Raw genomic sequence first — 9,579 nt, forward strand, 5'->3', positions numbered from 1 at the left:
ACGCCGCCAAGAGACACACAGAGAGAGAGGACACGGACTTTGAGCCTTTACACTTTTCGGATAAGAAAGAATATTTCTTGAAAATGACGACTGTCCTAGGATTCCTAGAACCCTAAATCGATTATCCACTTTGTATGATGAGAATTATATAAATGGAAATCTTTTGAGTGAATCCTGTGTGTGCTTTCTACCTTTGATTATTCTTTGCAACCGTATGTTTGTTATTGATTCTGCCTTTAACAAACGGATATCTTTCTAAATATAGCAACCCATCATTAACTCTCTTTTCAACACATTAATCTGTGTGAGTTATGACATGATTAATTAAGATCCAGTTGAAATCGAGGGACCCGGCAAGTGGTATCAGAGCTTGTTACTGCTAATTTGGAAAGATTGTTGCTGATTAAAGATTTGAAGAAGAATGACGTAAGCAGACCACTGTTCGATTGATTTGTGACGTCAGCAGCCCTGTTTTTCATTTTTCTTCCAGATCTACAATCTACCGGTGTTTTCTCTTCCTTATTTCAATTAAAGTTCTAATCTTTATTTCTAAATCTTGTTCTAATCACATCAGACACATCAGATCTGAGCATTCTGTTTTCAGATCTGATTATTTTGAAACTCTGTTTTTACAAAGAAACTAATTTTTGATTTCTCAAAATGTCTAGATATGAGGAACAAGAGTTGTCTACTAAAAAGATACCAAGGTTGTATGGACAGGAAAACTTTATCAAATGGAAATTACTCTTTGAAGCAGCCGTATGCTACAATGATATTGATATGTGGAACTCCATCAAGAATGGTCCACAAACTACTGTTGAAGAAGGTGCAAATGCAGCTGCAACTGCTGCTGTAAGAGAAAGAATGAGAAAGGTGGATGACAAAGCCTTAGCTATGATTAAGCTAGGTTTGTCTTGGGAGATTCTGACCAAGGTGGCACATCACACAACTGCCATGCAAATGTATGATGCCATCCTTGAGATGTATGAAGGGAATACTGAACTAAAGAATATAAAGAAGCAAAGATTGAAGCAATAGTTGGAAAGGTTCAAGTATAAGGAAGGAGAAAGGTTGAAATCAATACTAGAACGTTTTCTAAGTATTGTGAATGAGTTGAGGACAACTGATTATGTAATGACTGACTTTGATTTAAATACAAAGTTACTCAACTCAATGCCAAAAGAATGGTATACTGCTTGCAAGTTCATCCTTCAGAAGCATAATTTCAATGAATTGAAATTGGATGATGTAGTATGCTTTCTTCAGGCTGCAGAACTTGAAATGATAGAGAATGAGATGATTAAGGAAGATAGACCCTGCTTCAATGTTTCAAATGCATTGATTGCACCCATGGGAAATCTGTCTACCAAGAATCAACAGCAAATTTCCATCATTGAAGAACCAGCTGAACATAATGTTGTTACTCCAAAATCTTTCATTGGAGGTAGCACAAGTAATCAAGGAAATCAACAGAGGTTCAATGTGCAACTGATTGATGATACTGAAACTGCCTCAATGGCAAGTGGGAATGTGCATCACTCTAGTGGTGTAAATGGTTAAAGCAATGAAACACAGGCTTTGTTGTCTATGTTTACTGAGTCATATAATGCATTTGTTGCAAAGAACCTAATTCACACAAGTGTGGTACAAGATGATTTAGAGCAAATTGATGCAGATGACTTGGAAGACATGGATTTGAAGTGGCAAGCTGCCATGTTGGGTTTGAGAAGTAAAGGGCTGTATAACAGAACTGGTAGGTCTTCGGTTTCTGGTCCTAATGACAGGATTGGATTTGACAAGTCAAAAGCAATCTGCTACAATTGTCAGCAACCTGGTCATTTTGCAAGAGATTGCAATCAACCAAGAAACTTTCAAATGAATCAATTCCAGAATCAACAACCAGGAGGTCAGCAGCAATATCAACAAAATCAACCAAGAGGTCAGCAGCATTACCAACAAAATCAGCCAAGATTCAACAACAACAATCAAATGAACAACTTCAACAACAACAACTTCAATCCCAACAACAATTACAACCCCAACTTCAACAACTTTCAGCCTCAAATGAATAATCAACAACAAAGTATGCAACAGACTCAAGGTTTTCAAATGAATAACAATCAAAACCTTTAAGAAGCTCAAAATGTTACAAACAACACTGTTCCAGCAAATCAAAATCAGATCAGAAATCAAGGAAATGTGGCAGTGACTACACAGCATGAAGGAAATTTTGATTATAGCAATCATGAAGAGGACATTGCAGATGATATCGGGAAAGCAAATGTGGCATTCATGGCCATAACTGAGAAAGAAAAAGGATCATCATCTCAGGAACAGTCCACTCCTCTAAATGCCATATGGTATATGGATAGTGGTTGTTCTAGGCACATGACTTGTGAAAAGATATCTCTTGTCAATTATGAAGAAAAGTATGAAGGTCCAGTAGCTTTTGGGAGTGATGAAAATGTTGGAAAGATTGTCGGAAAAGGAATCTTAACAAATGGGAAAGTCTCATTTGATAATGTATTTCATGTTGAAGGTCTTCAGTACAATCTACTGAGTATATCACAAATGTGTGATATGGGTTACAAAGTCAGTTTTGATGATTCACACTGTTTCATTTTAAAACCTGAGTTTGTAATTCCACCTGAAATGATTATGATGATGGCACCAAGAAATGGTAACTTGTATGAATTGAATATGAAAGAAGCTATTTCAAGAGGAGGTGCATGTTTTGTTTCCAAAGCCACTGAAAATGAGTCAAAATTGTGGCATAGGAAACTATGTCATGTGAACTTGAAGAACATGAACAGACTTGTCAAAGGTGAGCATGTCATAGGCGTACCTACAAGAGAATTCAAGTTGGAAGATCATTGTGATTCATGTCAAAAGGGAAAACAACACAAATTTACTCATAAGTAAAAACTCATCAACTCAATTGATCAAGTACTTGAATTAATTCACATGGATCTCTTTGGTCCTGTGAGTGTACCAAGTATTGGGAAGAAAGATATTGTCTGGTGATCATTGATGACTATTCAAGATACACTTGGGTTTATTTTCTAAGTACCAAGGATGAGACTGCAGAGTTGATTAAAGGTTGTGTAACAATGATTGAGAACAAGTTGAATAAGACAGTCAAGATGATGAGAAGTGACAATGGCACTGAGTTCAAGAATGGAGTTATGCAAGAATTCTGTGAAGCCAAAGGAATACAACAACAATTCTCAGCTACTAGAACTCCTGAACAAAATGGTGTTGCAGAAAGAAGAAATAGAACTTTGATTGAAGCTGCAAGAACCATATTAGCAGATGCTAATCTGCCTGTCACTTTTTGGGCTGAAGCTATAAATACAGCCTGCTATGTTCAGAACAGGGTACTTGTCAACAAAAGGCATAACAAAACACCATATGAAATATTTCACAACAGAAAGCCTTACATTAAGTTTTTCAAGCCCTTTGAATGCAAATATTTTCTACTGAACACAAGAGACTATTTGAACAAGTTTCAAACAAAGTCCCTGGATTGTTTCTTTGTTGGATATTCTACACACTCAAAAGCCTACAGAGTTTATGTGAAAGATCACTTGAGTGTTATAGAATCATCTGACATCATCTTTAATGAGAATCAATTCAATACAATTGATGGTGCAGCATGGCTGTTTGATCATGAGAAGTTAATAAGGTCTTTCAAGATTTATCCTGAAGACTTTGATGAATCTTTCTACAAGACCAGTGATATTGAAGAGAAAAAGAAGAAGTCATTGGACTTGGAAGAATTATGGAAGAAGATTGCTGAAAAGGAAAAAGAATATACTTTTGTGAAGAACTCCTCATGTGATATTGGTGAACCTAATCAAGAAAACAATCACAATGTTGAACATGATCATACTAAGAACAATCAAGACAATCAAGATGCACAAAATGATCAAGTTCAGAATGAGGGTAACACAATCAACCAAGCAAGTGAAGAAGAAGCTGCATCTACAGCAAGATTTCAAGATCTATTTCAAAGATTGAACTTATAAAACAATGGTGCATCTACTTCAGGACAACATAATGATGAAGCACCAGAATTTCATGATGCAGAAGCTGATTTAATCATTGAAGTACCAGAGTTCAATGAAACTAATCTTGACACAAATTTGTCTACAGATATGATTGTACAAACTCCTTATGTGGAAATGAATCATCCTTCTAAAAACATCATTGGTGATTTGCATGAAAGAGTTACAAGAAGTCATTCCGAAATTGCAAACAGTTGTCTTTATTCTTCTATTCTGTCCCAAATAGAACCAAAGAACATAGCACAAGCATTAAAAGATAATAGTTGGGTGGAAGCAATGCAAGAGGAATTGGCACAATTTAGAGACCTGCATATGTGGGATCTTGTTGATAAGCCATTTGACATATATGCAATTGGAACCAAATGGGTTTTTAGAAACAAAAGGGATGAAAGGGGTTTGGTGATTAAGAATAAAGCTAGACTTGTGGCACTGGGATGTCTTCAAGAAGAAGGAATAGACTTTGAGGAAGTCTTTGCACCTGTTGCAAGACTTGAAGCTATCAGGATTTTTCTTGCATATGCTGCCTCTAAGAACATTAGAGTGTTCCAGCTTGATGTTAAGTCTGCATTTCTAAATGGAAAGATTGATGAAGAGGTGTATGTTGCTCAACCTCCAGGTTTTGAGGATCCAATGTATCCAAATAGGGTGTATAAGTAAAACAAAGCCCTTTATGGATTCCATCAGGCTCCTAGAGCATGGTATGATGAGCTTTCAAATCATCTTCTTGAAAATGACTTCAAAAGAGGAGCCATTGACAAGACACTCTTCTACAAAAGAAAGGATCAGACTTGCTTCTGTTACAAGTGTATGTGGATGACATCATCTTTGGTTCTATAAATGAACAAATGTGTATGGAGTTTGAAGGGGTAATGAAGTCCAAATAAAGCATGAGTTCTATGGGAGAAATGAACTTCTTTCTAGGACTGCAAGTTCAACAGAAGGCTGAGGGGATTTACATTCATCAAAGCAAATATGTGCAGGACATCTTGAACAAGTTCAACTGTCAAGAGTACAAGACTACTTCAACTCCAATGGACACCAAAGAAAAGATGATTGCAGATGAAAAGGTGGAGCCTATAGATGAACATGAATATAGAGCAAAAATTGGATCTCTGATGTATCTGACTGCAACAAGACCAGATATCATGTTTGATGTATGTGTGTGTGCAAGATTCCAATCAAGTCCAAAAGTCTCCCACATGAATGTTGTTAAAAGAATATTCAGATATTTGAAGGGAAGACCAGACTTAGGGATTTGGTATCCAAAGAACCAAACTTTTGATCTGATTGCATATACAGACAGTGATTATGATGGCTGCAACATGAGCAGAAAGTCAACCTCAGGAGGATGTCAATTTTTGGGTGAAAGGCTAGTGTCATGGCAATGCAAAAAGCAGTCTACAGTCTCAATCTCTACTGCAGAAGCTGAATATGTTGCTGCATCCGCCTGCTGTGCACAAGTTCTATGGATTCAAAATCAGATGCTGGACTATGGTTTGAATTTCTTGAACACCCCTATTCTTATTGACAATACTGCTGCATATTTTACTGTTAAAAATGCAGTTCAACATTCCAAAACTAAGCACATTGAAATCAGACATCATTTCATCAGAGACTGCAGTGAAAAAGGTTTGATTGAAATGCAAAGGGTTGATGCAAGTGACAATTTGGCTGACCTATTCACCAAACCACTTGATAGAACCAGGTTCAACTTTCTTCTGAAAGCCCTGGGAATGATCAACTCTGATGAAATCTGATTAAGGATGTGTGCCTGGTTGTATGTCTCTCTGTGATAACTGATTATTTTGTTAGAGATTACACGTATTGAATGTTTAGTGAATATGCTTGATTATGTTACTTAAGTATGATATTTGAATATGCTACTGAATATGTTAACTGTTATGTGCTTTAACTGTGTATGTATGCAAACATTTACATGTTTGATCTGATTGATACGTTTGCATGATTATCTGTTGATGTGCATGTGTGATGTTAGAATAAGTGTATGTGTTGTGATTTACTTGTTAGAGTAAGCTTATTTGACATCACTGCTTGAATGCTTGAATATGTGTATTATCTGATCATGTGATGTTATTAAGATAGGCTAGACCTTGAATGTTAGTATTGTCTGCTTGTCTTGATGATGTTATGTTTGATTAAGATTTGATTGTGTTACAACTGTTTGTGTCAAAATAAGTTTTATGTCAAAATTAAATGATAAAATGAATTTTCTAATGAATTTTTGCATAAATACTTTATTTTGGTCAAAACATGAGCAAGTTGATTAATGGTGTTGAGATATGATAAGATTATTCAGTTCAAGCTTTAAAGAAGCTCAAAAGAAGGATTTTTAAAGAGAAGTCTCAAGAAGTTGTTTTTGCTGAAAATTATGTCATTTGCCCAGTTGGAAGGACATGCACTTGTGTATGTTTGGTCCTTAAATCTCTCAAATTCAAAGGATAGCCATTGACCTGAAAACTGAATGCATTTGGGGCAATTATGACTTGTTTCTTATTCCTTCACTTAAAACTATGTCAATAGCTCTGACTTTGAAAGGACATATATTCACACGTATGTTTGGTCCTGTTGACCACTTTTGGTCAAACAGGATAGCCATTAACCTGACAATAAAGAGATATTGGGGTGATTGAATTTTGAACTGTTAATATGGGAATTTATAGTACATTGACTGCTTAGCCAATCATATGGATTTAATAGGCTAAAAGGACCTTAGTATAGTCATTAACATGTATGGTTGCTTTCCCATGATGATGTAAAATCTAAGGTGATATAAACATAATGAATATGCTAATCTTTATGTGGAGATACATAGTTGTCTTTGCATGTCTCAAGATAAATCTCTCCGAATGATAGGCAGAAAAGTGATTACCCAGTCATACACGAGCCTGTTGTTATTTGGTCAACCAAAATGAAACATCTTTAAATATGTCAAGGAACATACTTTATGAAAATTTGAGAAAATATCAAAAACAAGGGGAAGAATGAATAAATCAACCAAAAGTTGATAAATGTTTTAAATATTTTATCAAACAAGAGGGTTACAACAAGAACTACAAAGATGTTGGAAAAATCTGTCTCATCTTGAATGAAAGGCATGTTGCTAACTGTAAGTCCAACGTTCAACCTCTATATATATTTGAATCTAAAAATACAAAAATACAATAAGTTTTGTCATACAAAAATTTTTTTTGACCAAATACAGGAGGTTGGAGTCAAATTGGGGTGATCTGGGGAAAGCCAAATAAGCTTTGAGAAGAGATATGTGGCATCATAGCACAGTGTTGACCATTAATGCATTATGCTTTAAAAGAACCTAAATCATATCACCAAAGAGATGAAATTCATGCTAAGTTTATACCTGCTGTTAACCTATCTATGTTGTCATAATAATGCTGAGAATGAAGTATTGAGAAAGCTACTTAGTCAATATGATCTCATTCTTGAGATCTTTTCACAAAATGGAAGAAACTGTTTTGAAGAGAAATATAACTGAAATTTGATCTCTAAATGCACCATTTTCTCTTAAACTATGATCTGAAAAGAAAAATATATTTTGACAAAGTGGTTTAAGTCAAAAAGTGTTGCATTTTGCCTAAAATAGGTTGAATATGTAAGTTCGGGTAAGGTTTGATGCCTTATAACCTTCCCGGGCACAAACTGTTTGAATATGTATTTTCGGATAAGGTTTAATGATTTACAACCTTTCCGGGTACAAAACAGTTGATTATGTGTGAATATGTTGTTTCGGGTAAGGTTTGATATTTTTCAACCTTTCCGAGTAAGCTTAGTCATTTTTGACTAACTTTATGATTTTCGGGCACGCTTTGAAGTGTTTACACTTTCCGGGTAGAGTACACTGTTGTACTCATTTCCCGAGCAAGCTTGAAGTCTTGAGATGATTATGTGTTGTTATAGCTAGCTTTTAACAAGAAATTCTTGTTTCGAGCAAGCTATGCATGTTATATGCTGATTGTGATTCCAAGCGAACTTTATGAACTTAGTCAAGTACATCAAGTAAGCTTTGTGATTTGTGTGAATATGTTGTTAGGAAAGGTTTGTTAATCTTTCCGGGCATGCTTAGATATTACTATTTAAGTTTGTCATTTTTCGGGTATGGTTTGACATGTTGAAATTCCCTCGAGTAAGGGCATACCTGATGATTGAATGTGTTTATCCTAGGAAGCTTAGTGCTAACATAGGATTTTCGGGCAAGCTCTTTGAAATTTTAGACTATAGCACACTTAAATGTTTTTTTGTGTTTTAATTTCATTCCGAGCATGCTCTGTGATATGTGTGTTTATGATTTCTTTGAAATTACAAGTGTTTTCGGGCAAACTTTGTTTTCCGGGCACACTTTATATTTTGGGTACACTTCTGTTCCCTCAATATACTTGGTAATTTCAAAACTTAACTTTCCGAGTACACTGTCTGCTAGAATTCCTTTTCCGGGCACACTTTGTACTATATGAAGGTTATTCGGGTATACTTTGCATCAGAAGGTGTTCGGGCACACTATTCTCTTGAATGGTTGCTCGGGCACACTATGTTTTCAAGTATGCTTGATTGAATATGGTATTTAGTATGACAAAATTGATTATGATTCTTATTAAGGTTTATGCTAGATAAGTTTTAATTTGAAATTGAGAAATCTATATGGGGATCTTAATTGATTCCTAGTAAGGATGTTTATTTGATGTTTATACTTGATTATTTGCCTTGTGATTAATTTCTCAAGAAATCTAGTATTTCGGGTAAGCTCTCTTCATTATGTCTTAACTTTAAATTAATTTGCTTGGTCGAGCAAGGTTTTTAAATAGAAGTATTCGGGCAAACTTTGTATATTCAAAATGAAAATTTTCCAAGCAAAGTTTGACCGGGTAAGCTTTGTAAGTGGATGTATACCGAGTAGACTTTGAAAAGAATAATTCCGAGTAAGGTTTTATTAACTTAAAAGATAAATATTGTTTTTAATATCAAGTGGATAATGTTATTGTATGACCGCTAATAAGTCACAAAAAGACAAAGAGCATTTAAAACCCACTTTCAAAAAGTATATAAGAGGGAGTTTGGCAAAATTTTCAACATTATTTTTCCATCTCTCTCCTTCCACTGCAAACTGCTTACTCTCAAAGAAACCCAAACCGACTTCTCACATTCTATTATTCCTAACCCTAACTTGAATTAGCCCTCTAATTCCAACTCGGTAAGCAACATTAATGTGTTTTCCGACGACAATTAGACTATATTGAGCTTTGATTATGTATCTGATTACTAATACTCTGTTTATGTGTGTAGGTTATAAATTTGTCGAAGAACAGGTTCTTGATGATTTTCTCTCTTTTCTTTCTTCTTCATTTTATATCGTGAAATTATCTAAAGTACTGAACTTTATGACTAATTTCACTTTGAATATGTTTGTTTATGTGATTCAGATATGGCAGACGATGAACCCAAGTATGTCTTCGAACCAAAACATAATAAGTGTGCACTT

This window comes from Bidens hawaiensis, unplaced genomic scaffold, assembly GCF_021521415.1.
Source record: "Bidens hawaiensis isolate Kalapana, Puna unplaced genomic scaffold, B.hawaiensis_p1.1 tig00036973_1, whole genome shotgun sequence".
Lineage (NCBI taxonomy): Eukaryota > Viridiplantae > Streptophyta > Magnoliopsida > Asterales > Asteraceae > Bidens > Bidens hawaiensis.